General features: G+C 36.9%; 1 protein-coding gene and 1 long non-coding RNA gene across 3 annotated transcripts in view; one reads left to right on the top strand and one right to left on the bottom strand.

Annotated features, from left to right (window-relative positions):
* BCL2 (BCL2 apoptosis regulator) overlaps positions 1-17,400 on the bottom strand; it is a 227,662-nt gene that overhangs the window by 54,686 nt on the left and 155,576 nt on the right. The gene's annotated exons all lie outside the window — the stretch shown is intronic.
* LOC103098027 (uncharacterized) overlaps positions 12,046-17,400 on the top strand; it is a 40,972-nt gene continuing 35,617 nt past the window's right edge. The window contains exon 1 of one of the 2 annotated variants that reach the window (XR_008917771.1): positions 12,046-12,180. This is a non-coding gene — a long non-coding RNA (uncharacterized LOC103098027). The remainder of the gene's footprint in view (positions 12,181-17,400) is intronic. The other variant, XR_464211.3, reaches the window with a different exon arrangement.

Here is a 17,400-nt window from a genome sequence, read left to right as displayed (position 1 = left end):
ATGTTAAGTAACAATGTATTAATGAGGAAGATGTTGAGACCTCCTTCCTTGGAAATATTTTAAAAACAGGATTTGTTGTCATTTGGTTATCAAGGATTAGGCAAGTACATGTCTGCAGACAAGAAGATTAGATGGATTTTCAAGGACTCTCTCATGCCTATGATGCTTTCCTTTTCTAATAATGCCAGGTCTCCTTGGGTATTTGACCGTGCTCAATAAATGGTTTCCTTCTTTTCATAACCACTCAACTAAGTCCAAAGCAACAAGTTCTAGACTGTACAGGGCAAACAGAGATCCTAAATGGAAGAGGGAGGAAGGAAGGAGGCAAATTCATCTGTATGAATTATCACCCAGACTTGCTAAGATAGAACTTATAACTGGAATACGAGTTTATTCGAAACCAGCTGAATAGAAAGTAACAGAATAGACAAAAAGATAAAAAAAAGAGGCACAAAAATGAGATACTATATCAAGAAAATCTACTCAAGTGAGGAAATCCAGAAACCGAAGGAGAGAAGCATGACAGAAGGTATCTGAATGAAAATCACTGAGATAAAGGGCAGTTAAAGAAGCACAGTGCATAGAGGGCCAGGCCTGGAGTTAGGAAGACTCGTCTTCCTGAATTCAAATCTAGCCTCAGATACTTCTTAGTTATGTGGTCTGGGGCTAGTCACTTAATCCTGTTTGCCTTAGTTTCCCCATTTCATTTATTCATTCATTTATTCATTTCTTTCTTATTTATTTATTTTATTTTTTAAAGCCTTAACCTTCTGTCTTGGAGTCAATACTTGTGTATTGGCTCCAAGGCAGAAGAGTGATAAGGGCTAGGCAATGGGGGTCAAGTGACTTGCCCAGGGTCACACAGCTGGGAAGTGTCTGAGGCCAGATTTGAACCTAGTACCTCCCGTCTCTAGGCCTGACTCTCAATCCACTGAGCCACCCAGCTGCCCCCAGTTTCCCCATTTTAAATATGAACTAGAGAAGGAAATGGCAAACTGCTCCAATATTTTTGCCAAGAAAATCCCAAAAGATCATGAAGAGACTGAACAACAACTAACAACTAAGATAGAAGTAGAACTGATATTGTCATGGGGCTATGGTACAGGCCACCTGACTTGAAGGAAAGGAGAAGTGAGGAGAAAATAAGATTAAAAAACTGACAAAAGGGTATGATATAATAATGATAGAGAACTTTAACCATCTAGATACTAGAACAACCTAGAACCACAATTCTCTCTCAGATAAAAGTAGATAAATTCCTAGATGAATATAATGATTATTTCCTTGCCTCTAAGATTAAATATAAAATGCTTTTTGGTTTTTAAATCCTTGGCTGCCTGAACCCACCCTATCTTTTGGACCTCTCTGGAAATCACTGCCCTTCCTAAATTAAAAAAAAAAAAACCATCCAGCTGGCCTTTTTCTGTGTTCTTTCCATATTGTGCTCCATCTTCCATCTGTATACTTTTCTACTGGGGGTACTCTATATCTGGAATGGACTCATAGAATCCCTTTCTTCCTTCAAGATGAAAATTAATTATCATTATCTACAAGTCTTTCTTGATTCTCCGCCCTGAGCTGCTAGTGTTCTTCTTGCCAAATGACTTTTTATTGAACCACTGTTGTTGTTCAGTCATTTTTCAGTTATGTCTGACTCTTAGTGACCTCATTTGGAGTTTTATGGGAAAAGATATATTTCCTTCTCCAGCTCATTTTACAAATGAAGAAACTGAAGCAAACAGGGTAAAGTGACTTGATCAGGGTCACCTAGCCAGTAAATATCTGAGACCAAATTTGAACTCAGGAAGATGAATCTTCCTAACTTCAAAGCCCAGAACTTTTATCTACTGTGTCACCTAGTTCCTCTATTTTATTGAAGCACTTTGAATTTATTGATAGTTATCCTTTTTAAACTGTAATTTGTATATACGTGTGTGTGTGTGTGTGTGTGTGTGTGTGTGTGTGTGTGCTTGTTGTATCCCATGAGAATGTAGAATTCTTGAGAATCAGGTTTTTTTCAGTCTTTGAATTTGTATCCTTAGGGGCTGGCTTATATATAGTAAGAGCTTTTTTGTTTTTGTCTCTGTTGAATTGTTTCTGTTGTATCTAAAGATTTGGACCCCATTTGGGGTGTTCTTGGCAAAGATACTAGGGTGCTTTGCCATTTTCTTCTCCAGATCACTTTATAGTTGAGGAAACTGAGGCAAACAGATTTAAGTGACTTGCCCAGGATCTCATAGCTAGTGTCTGAGACTGGATTTGAACCCAGGAAGAGGAGTCTTCTTAATTTCAGACCTAGCACTCACACTGTACCACCTGGCCACCCATAGTAAGAGCTTAATAAAGTCTTATTGATTAATTAATAAATGTATATTGAGTATAATAGAATTTGTCTTTTGGAATAATGGTGGTACAGAAGAAAATCTGGAGGGGTAGGGAAAGAATAAGCATTTATATAGTCCCACCTATGTACCAGGCTCTTTACAAATATTATTTTACTTGAAACTCATAACTCTACAAGGAGTATTGTTTAAGGTTGAAGAATCTGAAAAAAAAAAACAGGTTAAGTGACTTGCCCAGGATCACATAGCTAGTGACTATCTGAGGCTAGTTTTGAACTCAGGTCTTTCTGACACCAGTCCCAGACTGTGTCACCTTCCTGCCTCTAGCAGTTGGAGGACTTGGATTTAAAGACTAGTTGTTTTTTGATTTTGTTTTTGTTTTTTTGTTTTTGTTTTGTTTTGTTTTGTTTTTTTTAGTGTTAACTTGGGGAAGTATCTTCTTGTGAGGAACATCTTTGGGTTTCAGTTTCCTCCACTGTTAAATGAGGAGGCTGGGCTAGCTGACCTCTTGAGATCCTCCCAGAGCTAAGCCTATGATCCTAATACCTACTTGATAAAATGGGATGAAAATCAACTTCTCAGTCAACAGGATTTTGTTACTACTTGGAATTATATTTTAACGTACTCATACTTTCATTTTTGAATAAGCATAAAAACTATGCTTGCACCAATAGTAGTTTAGTCCTCAATATTTAAAGAAGTTCATGATGTGGGTACTCTTTCCATTGCTGCAGATCACCACCCCCTACTTGATTTTCATGATCAATATAAAGGAACTGCTGTAACCAAAAATATTTATTGCCTAGGAGCCACCCTCTTGTTGACAAGCCTTTTTGCCCCTCCCTTGCTAAAACAGGACTTGGACAACAAGGTGGGGTAATTAGAACTCATCCTTTCCACAGGAAGACTATTTTTTTTTTCATGTTCTCACCACCATGCTCTCTTAATGGATTAAAAAAATAAACATAAATCATTATTTTTAAGAATTAGTCCTTTATCCTCTTAGCAGATGAAAACAGGGCAGGATAAGAGCATCCTGAAGACTTAGACTATTTATAAATTTCATAATATCCACTCAACAGTATTTTCATAATATGAATGTGCCAACTTATTTCTGAGTAAACAGACAATCAATTTTGAATTGGTCAATAAATTAAGATAATGAGAATCAAGAAAATATCTAGCAACTTTAACACTAAAAGGCTGAAGAGGTAACACAGAAAAATAGTAATACACACTTCAAGAGTACGTTAAGCCTAAAAATGTGCAGAAATATGCTCGTATTCATGAGATAGGGGCTGTTAATTATAAAAATAACTACCTGACAATTTGATATAGTGCCCCCCAAATGAGGCAATTTTCAAGATGAATTTGGTCAGTCTTTAGAGAGAAAATTACTCAGATATTATTCCATTCCATGTTGAAAAATCTCCTCTAAAATCTTCAATAAATAAAGGAATAGTTAAATTATATTCCATGAATCAGCTTCTTCTTCACTGGCTTCTTTGAACTCATTGGCAATGGAAAGGCATTTTGGGTTCAGAGTTTAAAAACCAGGGTCATTTTAGCACAGCCAGTCTGATGAGGACACTCCCCTCCATGGATGGTAACTGTACTACACACTAGTTAACTGTAGGCATTAAAGAAACATCCAGAGTGGTAGGCACCTAAGATGTCAGAAGGGCCTTGAATAGGCTTTGTTTTCTAAGAAAAATGTGAACATTATTCTAGGTTTTATCTCTCTTATAACACCAATAGAGTCTTCATTTCCATAGTGGAGAGTGGGGAAGGGATGGAAGGGATGGAGAATGAGAGAGCCAGAGGTGAGGGCTGGCAGGTTGTACTGACTCAGGAATCTGGGACAGAATATAAAGGAATAAACAGAGCTGAGACAACCAACACGATTGTATCCCAGTCTTGTATTGAAAACTCTATTCTCCAGACTCCTTGAGTTGCTGGAAATTGTACCCACTCCATCAATGGCTTTGGACATTTGATGCAACAATTAAATTATAAGGACCAGAGGAGATAATACATAAAAAGCACTTTACAACCCTTCAAATCCATTATATAAATGCTAAATATTGTCATTATTATTGTATTTGGTTAGTTTGAAAACTACCATCGTTTCAAAGAAACTTCAGACTTGTCTAAACTGAGGCAGAATGAAGTAAACAGAACCAGAAGAACAGAACCAATTTATACCATAACATCAACATTACAAAGGCAAACAACTTTAAAAAACTTAGGAATTCTGACCACTTCAGGGGGTAAACTAGGATTCCAGAAGTCTGCTGAAGAAACAGACTGGTCATCTCCTGACAGAGAGGCTATAGACTCAAAATGCCGAATGAAGCATGTATTTTTCAGAAACGGCCAATATGGAAATTTGTTTTGTTTTGACTGGGCATATTTGTTGCAAGAGGTTGGTTTTTCTTTCTTCTATGAGTGGGGTGAGGTTGGGAGGAGAGAAAATAAATGCTTTTTAATTAAAAAAAATGTTAATGTACACTTGTAAAATGCAGCACAAAAAGTAACCAAGTCCTTTGTTAACCTCCAATAGCTCCAGTGGGAGTGCTCTAGGTGGCTCCCTACCTTGCTCATGCATAGCCTTAGCTGAGGTAGTATGCTTTAAATAATCAATCCTAACTTTAAAATAGAAAAGAATCCCATGGAGTTAGACAAACATCCATTTATGGCATGGTGAATGAGTCTAAATGACAGCTTGCTACATGGCTAAGTGGTCTTCTTCTTCACCTCCACCATTATCTGGCAATTATCTGATTTTAAGTGGTATGATCAGGAATAGTAAAGAACAATGAAAAAAGCTGCATTTTTTGGGTTTGAAATAATATTTAGAGATTATTAAAGAGTCAAGTTATATGATAGAGTTTGTGACCAATTTTATTCTTTGCTTTATTCTAGAGAGGAGTGGGTTCATTTAAAATGATGAAAGAAATTCTCTTTTCCATTGGAACCTACGGAACATATTGTAAAAACAAAATGAAACAAAAATACTGACTACCTGAATATTTTGCATCTGCTATTTGTTTAAGCTTGTTTGTTTTTCTTAGTCAAGCTAAAAATGTTTTTCCTTCCCTGCTATTTTTTTAAAGGACGTTTAGATTAAAATAAAAATAAATGTCCCATTTAAAAAAGTTATACTAGTTAGAGCTGGAACAGAGTACAGAAAATGAACTAAGGAAGTACATTTCAAGACCTGTTTTCTAGTTTTCCTATTTTGCTTGCTCAAAATAGAAATGGAAAAACAAATTGAAATAGAAAAGTATGTTTGTGAGCTTCACAAATGTGTAATGATCTATGAAAAACTGTTCCCCATATCAATTGACTAATAAGCTTATGAATAAAGAAAAGTACACAAATTATCCAATTAACATGTAAACATATTTTAACTTTTCCCAAATGTAACTGCTGTCATCAAATCATAACATTCTTTATTCTACAAAATCCTGTGAATCAAAATTGATGTTGAAGGGGAACCTTCCTATTCCTATTCCAATTCCTACCTAAATCACAAATCCATTCCACAATACCCCAAGCAAGTGATCATTCAGACTCTACTCAAAGTCACCTAAAGCCATGAAATTCACTACCTGCCAAAGCAGTCTATTACACTTTTGGACAATTGTACTTGTTGGGCACTTCTGCCTTATGTTATGATGAAATCTGTTTCCCTACCTCCACAAGTGTTCATAGTCTACCCTTCTGGGTCAGTCAAAACAAATCTAAATCCTCTTTCATATGACAACTCTTCAAATATTCAAGTACAACCAACATTTACTCCTTCCTCTAAGTTTTCTTTTCTCTAGACTAAACATTACCAATTTTTTCAACTGACCTTGATTATGACATCTTTTCAAGTTCTCTCATTATATTGGATACTCTCTTCTCAACAAACCACAATTTATGAATGCCCCTTTTATACACAATTTCTAGAACTGGAATCAATACTGCAGATGTGACCTGATCACATGGCAGGGCATCATATTTCCATTAATGTTGCTTAAGATTAGTTAGCTGCCATGTTCACAAATATTTGTTGAATTGCTTAATTATATCATACTGCTAACTCATTTACAGGTCAAAGTCCACTAGAATCCCTAGGGTTTATTCAATTGATCTGCTTCCTATCTAGATGTCTCCCGATGACTTTTTGAACCCTATTGTAGAATTTTACATTGATCACTACAAAATTTTGTTTTTTCCACTAAAGTTCTACTCTGATCCCTCATAATGGACTGCAACTAGGGTCACTACATGAGACAAAAACAATTTCTGGAATTTGCTGCCAAGCTGAAAAGGCTTCTACTTTGAGTTTAGCAACTAACTGTGTCCAGTAAGAACAAAGAGAATTATCACCAGGAGACTGACTACAGTGTGATTTTTTTTTCCACTTCAATAATCCAGGAAGACCAACCACAAAAGCATAGGGAAATTGGTATCTTTTTCAGTGGAAGAAGTATCCAAATTAATAATATTCTGTATCTTTGGAGTGTGAAAATAAGCAAATTTTGGTTTGTTGATCTTAACCTACTTTTCCAGACTGTGGAGATCTTTCTAGAGCCATATTCTGTCATCATCAAATTATTAGCTAACCCCTCTCAGATGTGCTATGTACCAACTTGACAAGCACACTATAAATTCTGTCATTCAGCTACTGATAAAAATTTTGTATAGAAACAGGTCAAAAGATAGAATCATGAAACACTGAACTTGAAACTTCCATCCAAGATGATATTGAAGCATTAATCAATACTTTTTGGATCTAATCAATTAAACAATTCTGAAAGCAAGAATCAAGTGGGGGTAATAATCACTACCCATGATTTTATTTATAAAGATACCATAAGAGGTCTTATCAAATGCCATGCTGAAATTCACCATATTCCTGGTATTTGATCAAAAAAGTAAATGAAGTTAGTGTTAGTGTGACAAGATTTTTATTTATAAACCCATGTTGGTCCTTTATGATCACCTCCCTTTCTAATTGCTTACAAACCTTCACTTTGCTGATTTGTTTTAGAATCTTACCAGGAATCAAAGTCAAATTTTGCAGGTCTTTAGTTTTAAGTATTCACTTTCTTCCCCTTTGAAAGAAATCAAAGCAATATTTACTTGTCTTTAGTCTTTTGGCACCTCTCTTACTCACTGAGATTCCTTGAAGATCACTGACTATGGCTCAGCAATCCTATTTGCAAGTGATTTCAGTATCCTGTGATTACAGTTCATCACAGCCTGTTGACTTGAACTCATTGAGGGCAACTTGGGGCTCTCATGCTATTTCCTTCCTTATTTTAGGTTTCAATTCCTCGTTAGCCATTTTTGTTCTTCCCAAACTAAAGCTTCTTCTTCTCAGAGAAAAATAAAAACAGGACAGAAATGGAATTGTCCTATTATCTGTTATCATTCCATTGACATGATGCAGGCACAACAAGCAGGCCTTGATCTTTCTAAATAACTCCTGGAGTTCCTTTTGCTTTTAACATCCCTTTTAAAAAAATCCCTTTTTGTTATTCTTGATATCTGTCATAAACTTTACTTCATACTAAATTTTAGATACTTCTTTTACAAGACCTACTCCACAGGATTGTTGGGAGGATCCAGTGGGAGAAGGTATATACAGAACTTATTGAACCTTATGCAAACTGTCAACAGTAGCTATTGATATTGTATTGCTCCTGAGACCAGCTGGGTGATAGAATGTATAGAATATTCTGGGAGTAAGAAGTAGGAAAGTCTTCCTTAAGTTCAAATTCCATCTCAGAAATTTATTAGCTGGGTGACCCTGACTTCCTCTTTCTGAGTCTCAGTTTCCTTATTTGCAAAATGGGTCTAATAATAGCATCTATCTCCCTGAGTTTTTACAAGGATCAAATGAGATTATATACGTTAGGGGCAGTAAGGTGGCATAGTATAGAGAACACTGATCCTAGAGTCAGGAAGACCTGAGTTCAGATCTGGCCTCAAGGCACATACTAGCTTGTGTGAGTCTAGGTAAGTCATTTAACTTCTGTTTGCCTCAGTTTCCTCAACTTTAAAATGGGAATAATAATAGCACATATTCCCAAAGTTGCTGTGAGAATCAAGTGAGATAATATTTGTAACAAGATTGGCACAGCACATGGTACATAATAAAACTCTATAAGTGTGAGCTATTATTTAAGGGTAGCTAATTGATGCAGTGGATGGAGTACAAGATCTAGAGTCAAGAAGATTCATAGTCTTGAGTTCAAATCTGTCCTCATACAATTCACTAGCTGTGTGACCCTGGCAAGTCACTTAACCTTACAGGCCTCAGTTTCTTCCTCTGTAAAATAAGCTAGAGAAGGAAATGCCAAACTACTCCAGGATCTTTGCCAAGAAAATCCCAAATGGGGTCATGTAGTGTCAGACAAAACTGAAACAAATGAACAATAACAATTATTTTTATAACGTGTTGGATATTTTAATTTTTAGCTGTTATTTTATTTGCTTTCATTTTCTACTCTTAAAAATATCCTTTTAAAAATCTGAGCTTCTTGATGACGTTCCTGTACAACCACATCAGTGTCCCCCTTTAGTTTGTCACTCAACTGAGATAAGCTTACCACAGAGCCAGTACCTAGGGAGCCCTTAGTAAATGATGGGTTTAATGTTTTATCTCTCTATCTTGTACCTCATCTGAATTTCTTCCTGCCCACCTCCCTTGAGCTAATTTCCATTTTCTAATCTTAGACTTAGGGACTCCACTAATCCTTCTTTTGAACTCTTTAAAGTTAAATTCTCTTAAAGGCAACTATTCTTAAGGTCCTCTCCTTACTGTAAGCTCTAAGATAACATGGTGCTAGTTTCCCAAGGCTTCTTATATTTCTACTTCACTAAGCAATTTTTCCTCAATGACCACAATCAGATTCAAAACAGTCATCTTCTTGCCATCCTCCTTTTTTTTTCTTCCCTAAACCCTTGTCTTCCATCTTAGAATCGATACTAACAATTGGTTCCAAGGTAGAAAAAGAGTGGTAAGGGCTAGGGGATGAGGGTTAAGTTACTTGCCCAGTCACACCACTGGGGAGTGTTTGAGGCCAGATTTGAACCCAGGTCCTCCCAATTCGGCACAGGGTTTTCTATCCACGGAGTTACCTTATTGCCCCCTTCTTCTCCTTTCTGAAAGATGAAATGATCAGGCAAGCCAAGGCAAGAATTTATCAGCTACCTTGTTTTGAAGCAGAGTGAGACCTCCAGCAGATGTCTCAGTGGCTGAAGTCCCATATTATATCTCTATCAGAAATTCATCCAATTCTTCCAGCTGGTCTGGAGGCCTGTAGCCTACTCCCACATCCATATCTCTCTTCTTTGATCCTCACTCACATGTACTGTCTTCCCTCAGATTCCCTCACAAATACAGTCTTTACTGACAATGACAAAGCAGACCTACCTGTCTGCTTAGTAGTCCATTTCTCGTGTCTTCTGATGTTTTATTCCAGTCTTGAGTTGCATTCAGTCTAGTCTCAATTATAGCTGTGAGGTAATTTCTACTTCCCCACTTCAAGATCTCTGGTTCAATATGTTCAATAACTCATAAAGTGTACAATGGCACAGTTCTATCTCAGTCGACGATACAGGTTCTGCCCCTTTCCTCTGCCACCAACCTTTGTTTATATTGGAGTTCATTGTTATTGCTGTTCAGTATCATGTCTGACTCTTCATGACCCCATTTGGGATTTTTTGGCTAAGATACTGGAGTGGTTTGCCATTTCCTGTTCCAGCTCACTTTCTAGATGAGGAAACTGAAGCAAATAGAGTTTAGTGACTTGCCCAGAGTCACAGAGCTTGTAAGTGGCTAAAGCTGCTTTGAATTCAAGAAGAAGAGTTTTCCAGACTCTAGGTTTGGGATCACCTACCTATGATTTAAATAAAAAATGTCATATGTGTGGTTCAAAATACTCCAGAACATGGTCCAAAACAGATTAAAATATAGTTCCAATTTGATTTCATTGTGTTGTTATATTATTTTTAAAAAGAAATATATAAACATGTGTGGTTTTTTAAGTCAATATATAGCCTGCAAGGATCTGTATGCTTAGATTCGTGGTCCCCTTTTCTATTTGAGTTTGACATTACTGATCTAGATTATCTGCTTTAGTAGGTCTATTTTCTCTATCTTTATATTTTCCCTCTCTTTATTTATTTGAAGACTCTCTTGGGGTCACCAGGCTTTCTGCCCTTATTAGATATGCTCTGTCCCTAGCCCATCATTTCTTTATCTTATGCCATGGAACAGAAAACAAAATCTTATCCCTGACATTTTTTTGGTCCAGATATTTATTCATCTTATCCTACAAAATTTTTGGTTATACTGACATTTTGTTGCCTTGGATATTGCTTAAATGCTAAAGACTCATAGCATGACTTTTGGTAATCAAATAACTTCTCTGGGCCTCAATTTTCTTGTATGAAAAATGAAAATGTTCCTTAGTTTAACCATCTAAGTGGGACATCAGAAGAGGTTTAGAAAAAATTTCATATAATCTATTGTCTAGGATGGAACTTGTCCTATATTCTCCCACTAAGTGAAAGAAGTGAGACAATGAAATGCTAAATGACTTTGGCAAGGCTACAAATGAAGTGAATTATTAAGAAAGATATACAATTCTGCTTTGTTGGTAGGGTCCAAGGACACTTAAGCTAGTAAATGCAGTAGATAACAGGAAGTCCAACAGAATTCAGTGCTAAAAATCATTATTATTGAATTTAAGATGGCACAACACATTTTTTTTTTGTTTTCCCAAAGGGGAAACCACTCTATTTCTTAGGCATTCAGGAAGTTTCACATCTTGGCTTAGAATGAAATCCATGGTATCTGCCTTGATTTTTCTTTTCTTTATACTGAAACAAATATCCCCACAGAATAAAGTATTTCTCTTTCACTGCAAACTAAATGTTGGTCCTGAGAATTGTAGTCCCCATTGCAAATAATCAGATATCAGTGTAATCTCTACTGCATATCAATTTTATAGAAGTCTATTAAAAATTAAAGAAGCAATGCCTTTTCAAAACTTGACACCGCTCTGGTTATCCAAAGTGGTAGACTAGTAATGCCAAAATTGAAATTCAGGTGCATCTTGCATTCTTTCAGTAGTGAACCAGATTTCATCCAAACAGTCAACTTCTTCTACAGATGAGCAGGGAGCAAACACAGGGAATTGGGCCAATATAAAATGTGCGAGAGCAGACTCAAAACAGAGACGTTTCCTTATTTGTTCAGTCTAAGAGCTCAAGTTTGGTCAATTTTCTAAGTACACAGGGACTCATCATGCAGCCCATAAAAGTTTTATCTTAAATATCTACATTCTTCCTTTTGTTGATTCTCAAAACCAGGCTGTTAATTTTCAGAATCTAAATTTATTGGTTTGTGTATGAAAATAGACTGTGAAATAGATATGAAAATAGCTCTAAGAAGCTATCCTTAGAAATAGCAGCTTGCCCAAATGCCAATAGATGACCAAAACAATATGCCCCAGGGTGGTGGAGCTGCCTCCGGGTGGGGCGTCCTGCAGGGAGGAGTTGGAAAGCCTCCACGCTGCTGAAATGATGGTGATCCAAAGATCCTGGGAGTTCAGGGAACTACTAGAAACCAGGGGCTGGAATGCTGCTAGCACCGCCTCCTGGCAATCTCAAGCCATTCCACAGGGGTCACCATGCTTCTCAGATAGAGTCATCTGTGCCTGGGGCAGGTCAATGGGAATCAACTCACTTTCCTGCAGTTGCCACTGACTGCAATCTGAGGAAGGCGGGCATGTGCCTGGAATACACAGAATTGATGGAGGGGGTGGGGCAGGTAAGTGAGAATTGGGGGAAGAATATAACTATATGGGGACAAATATTATTTACAAGCTAAGTGTACCCATTCATGAAATAGTAGCATCTCGGTAATGCCACCCTTATTTTGTTCTGTCTTCAGATCAGGCTTTCAGTTTACCCTTAGAAATTAATATCATGTTGTTTGTAGCTTTATTACTCTGACCTTGAAAGGAATGACAGAGTGAGGAGAATGGAAATTACTTTCTCAGAAAACCCTCATTGTAAAATCATTTGCAGTCTGTGAAGTAATTTGCATAATGGTTGGAATTAGACCTTGGCACTGTGTTTCTTTCCTTTGTTTCCCACAATTGGGAGTGCAGGGCCAGTTAAGAGACTGCTTTGGGTCTCTCTCTCCTCTCCAAACCATCTCCCCAACAGCTACCAAAATGATATTCCTGAAGCATAGGTCTGACCAGATCACTCCCTAGTGCAAGAAAGATGGAGGACTCCCCATTGCTACTTGAAGAAACCATAAGCCTCTGGTTGCCATTTAAAGCCCTTCACAATCTGGCTGAAACTCTTTCCAGGTTTGCTATGTATTATTGTCTTTCACACTCTCTTCTTGTTGTTCTTCAGTCAGGTTTGACATATTGTCATTCTCGGTAACCGAGAGACTACCACTACTACTACTATACTACAGGTTTGACATGTCCTGACTCCATTTGGGATTTTCTTGGCAAAGGAACTGGAGAAACTTATCATTTCCTTCTCCAGGTCATTTTACAGATGAGGAAACTGAGGCCAGCAAGGTTAAGTGATTTGTTTAGGGTCTCACAGCTAGTAAGTGCCTGAATTTGGATTTGAGCTCATGAAGACAAATTTTCCTAACTTCAGGTCAGGAGCTCTATCTACTGCATGACCTAGCCACCCTTCACACACTCTACATTTCAACCAAATCATTCTACCTGATATTTTTCATATATGATCTTCCATTGCTTAGATCAGGGCCTTTATGTAAGGGTAGACTCCAATTCCATTTACATCCTCTTTATTTTCAACTAAGTAAATATCTAGTTTCCTTCATGGCTAAGTTCAAGGGCTGTGTCCTTCAAGAGACCAAGTTATAGAGGCACCTAGGTGGATATTTTCTAGCTGTTTGACCCTGTTAAAGTCACTTAACCCAAGTTGCCTAATCCTTGCCACTCTTCTGCCTTGGAATTAATACTTAGTATTGATTCTAAGATAAAAGGTAAGGGTTGGTTGGTTGTTTTTTTTGTTTTTTTTTTAAAGAGATCAAGTTGAAGGATGAGGGTCTAACAGTACCAGATCTTAAACAGTACTATAAAGCAGTGATCATCAAAACAATATGGTACAGGTTAAGAGACAGAAGGGAGGATCAGTGGAATAGACTTGGGGTAAATGACATCAGCAAGACAGTCTATGATAAACCCAAAGATCTACTGGGAAAATTAGAAGACAGTAAGGGAGAGATTAGGTTTAGATCAACATCTCACCCTACACCAAGATAAATTCAGAAAGGGTGAATGACTTGAATATAAAGAAGGAAACTATAAGTAAATTAGATGAACACAGAATAGTATACATGTCAGATCTTTGGGAAAGGGAAGATTTTAAGACCAAGCCAGAGTAAGAAAAAATTACTAAATGTAAAATAAATAATTTTTTTTTATTTTTAATATATTTTATTTGATCATTTCCAAGCATTATTCGTTAAAGACATAGATCATTTTCTTTTCCTCCCCCCCCCCCCACCCCCCATAGCCGACGCGTAAGTCCACTGGGCATTAGATGTTTTCTTGATTTGAACCCATTGCTTTGTTGATAGTATTTGCATTAGAGTGTTCATTTAGAGTCTATCCTCTGTCATGTCCCCTCAACCTCTGTATTCAGGCAGTTGCTTTTTCTCGGTGTTTCCACTCCCATAGTTTATCCTTTGCTTATGAATGGTGTTTTTTTCTCCTGGATCCCTGCAAGTTGTTCAGGGACATTACACCGCCACTAATGGAGAAGTCCATTACGTTCGATTATACCACAGTGTATTAGTCTCTGTGTACAATGTTCTCCTGGTTCTGCTCCTCTCGCTCTGCATCACTTCCTGGAGGTTGTTCCAGTCTCCATGGAACTTCTCCACTTTATTAAAATAAATAATTTTGATTACATTAAATTAAAAAGGGTTTGTACAAACAAAACCAATGCAACCAAAATTAGAAGAGAAGCAACAAATTGGGGGAAAATCTTTAAACAAAACCCTCTGACAAAGGTCTAATTTCTCAAATTTATAAGGAGCTAAATCAATTGTACAAAAAATCAAGCTATTCTCCAACTGATAAATGGGCAAGGGACATGAATAAGCAATTTTCAGATAAAGAAATAAAAGACTATCAGTAAGCACATGAAAAAGTATTCTAAATCTCTTATAATTAGAGAAATGTAAATCAAAACAACTCTGAGGTACCACTTTACACCTAGCAGATTGACTAACATGACAGCAAAGGAAGATGATAAATGTTGCAGGGTATGTGGCAAAATTGGGACATTAATGCATTGCTGGTAGAGTTGTAAATTGATCCAACCATTCTGGATGGCAATTTGGAACTATGCGCAAAGGGCTTTAAAAGACTGCCTGCCCTTTGATCCAGAAACATCAATGTTGGGTTTATACCCCAAGGAAATAATAAGGAAAAAGATATGTACAAAAATATTTATAATTGGGCTCTTCGTTGTGGAAAAAAATTGGAAAATGAGGGGATGCCCTTTGATTGGGGAATGGCTGAACAAATTGTGGTATCTGTTGGTGATGGAATACTATTGTGCTAAAAGGAATAACGAACTGGAGGAATTCCATGTGAACTAGAACGACCTCCAGGAATTGATGCAGAGTGAAAGGAACAGAACCAGGAGAACCTTATACACTGTGGCACAATCAAACATAGTGGACTTCTCTCCTAGCAGCCATGCAATGATCCAGGACAATTCTGAAGGACCTATGAGAAAGAACACTATTCACATCCAGAGAAGGAACTGAGGGAGTAGAAATGGAAGAAAAACAACAGCTTGATCACATGGATCAATGGGGATATGATTGGGGATGTAGACTCTAAACAATCACTCTAGTGCAAATATCAATAATATGGAAATAGGTCTTGATCAATGACACATGTAAAACCCAGTGGAATTGAGTGTTGGCTATAGGAGGAGAGAGGGAGGAAGGGAGGGAAAAAGCATGAATCACGTAACCATGGAAAATTTTTCTTAATTAATCAATTAAATAAAAAAAAATTTTTAGACCAGGTTGTCCCTTTTTTACACCCCCCCCAAATTATTTTGTATCTCCTTTCCATTTATTTGGTATTTACTTAGTTTGTTTTTACTTATTTATTTCATTTCTCCCTAGTTGAACATAAGCTCTTTAATGGCAGGGACCATTTCTTTTTGTCTTTCTGTATCTCCTTAATACTAACTACAGTGCTTAGCACACAGTACATTATTAATAAATACTTATTGAATGAACAAACCATTGAATGAATAAAAGGGTTCAGAGGCACACAGTGGGGTAGGGGTGGAGGAAAGCTCATTATTAGGTGAATACCACATTTTTCAACTGGCAAGTGTCAGGATATATTACAAATTTTTGGAAAAATAATTTTCAAGTAGAAGAACAGGGCAGTATAGCCACTTGTATGCCACTGAGAGAAATTAAGAAATAAGAGAACTAAGGAAAATGATGTCAATGATTTAAATTAGGAGATAAAAGGAAAGAGATCCCGGAAGGCAACCCAGCAGAGGAATTTTCAAAAGAAATGCTGCTGCTGAAAAATCTGGCTGAACTGTGAAATGAAGCTGACCTAAGATGTAGCTGAACTGCTCCTTTAGCATTAAGTGTTATCCAGGCAGAGCTAAGTAATGCTCTAGCAGCACTAGCAAGACTTCTTATATGTAGCACAATGCTTACAAGTTCCTTCAACTCTCTGGCTGTCGGTCTTATTTGTAAAATGAAGGTGTTGAACTAGATAGTCACTATTGATCTCTTACAGCTTTAATATCCTATGACTATGTGTCTATATGACCAAGATACAGGGGAAAATAGAGAAAAAAGGAAACAAAATGGAAGTGGCACACTCAAGTATGGTATAACTATTTCATCCATGTTTAATTCAGTGGGAAAATGAAATTCATACACATACGTTTTAAATTCTCCATAATTTTTACCTGTGCTATACCTTCCATCCCTCTGGGACAATTTTGAGCATTCCAGACATACACATAACTCAAGTCTTCCCAATACTGCTAGCCTCGGCAACTGCAGCAATATTGCTGTTCACTGACTTGCCCCTGGCAGGGACCAGTTTATTATGAGAAGCATGATGACCCCTGTGGCCTGGTTTAGACTGACAGGAGGCTGTGCCAGAAACATCAGATACTGTCTGGATGATAGCGATGCTTGAAGATCCTTGTCCCAAGGGTGGGGACAAGTTTTAATCCCAGAAATCCCTTCCTGCAGAACAGAGGAATTCAGCTTGTAAATATTTAATCCTTTTACCTATTCTTATCCTTATCATCACAAACATTTATGTACTTTCATAAAAAGAGCCACCTTGAAGAAAATTTTTTTTAATTACAAAGTCAGGAACTCTTAATAGAATATATTTAAAGGAACAATGCATAATCACACATAGTCAACCAGACTTGTATGCCTACTATGTCCCCAAACAAGCTTTGGGCAAGACTTTTGTTCATGATACTACTGTAGATTATATAATGTTCCTTTAAAATTTTATTATATTTTCCTAATTACATGTAGATACAATTTCTAATAATCTTTTCTGACATTTTTCAACCCATATTCTCTTCCTCTCTTCCCTCCCCTAGGCAGTATGATATAGGTTATACATGTGCTATCATGCAATATATATTTACATGTTCATCATGTTGTAAAAGAAGACATTGCTTATATTAAAAAAAAACTTATGAAGGGAAGATAAAGTGAAAAGTGGAATGCTTCAATCTTGCATTCATACTCTATCAGTTACTTCTATGATGGTGGATAGCTTTTTTCATCATGAGTCCTTTGGAGTTGTCTTGGATCCTTGCATTGCTGAGAATAATTAAGTCACTGACAATTATTCATTATACATTATTGCTATTAGTGTGTTCAATATTCTCCTTGTTCTGCTCCATCAAACCAGGGCTAGGACTAAAAATTACTTAAGTATCTATTGATTGAAAACATCTGAAT

This window comes from Monodelphis domestica, chromosome 3 (genome assembly GCF_027887165.1).
Source record: "Monodelphis domestica isolate mMonDom1 chromosome 3, mMonDom1.pri, whole genome shotgun sequence".
NCBI lineage: Eukaryota > Metazoa > Chordata > Mammalia > Didelphimorphia > Didelphidae > Monodelphis > Monodelphis domestica.
Note: the sequence above shows the minus strand (reverse complement) of the source record. Positions and strands in the feature narration are given on the sequence as shown.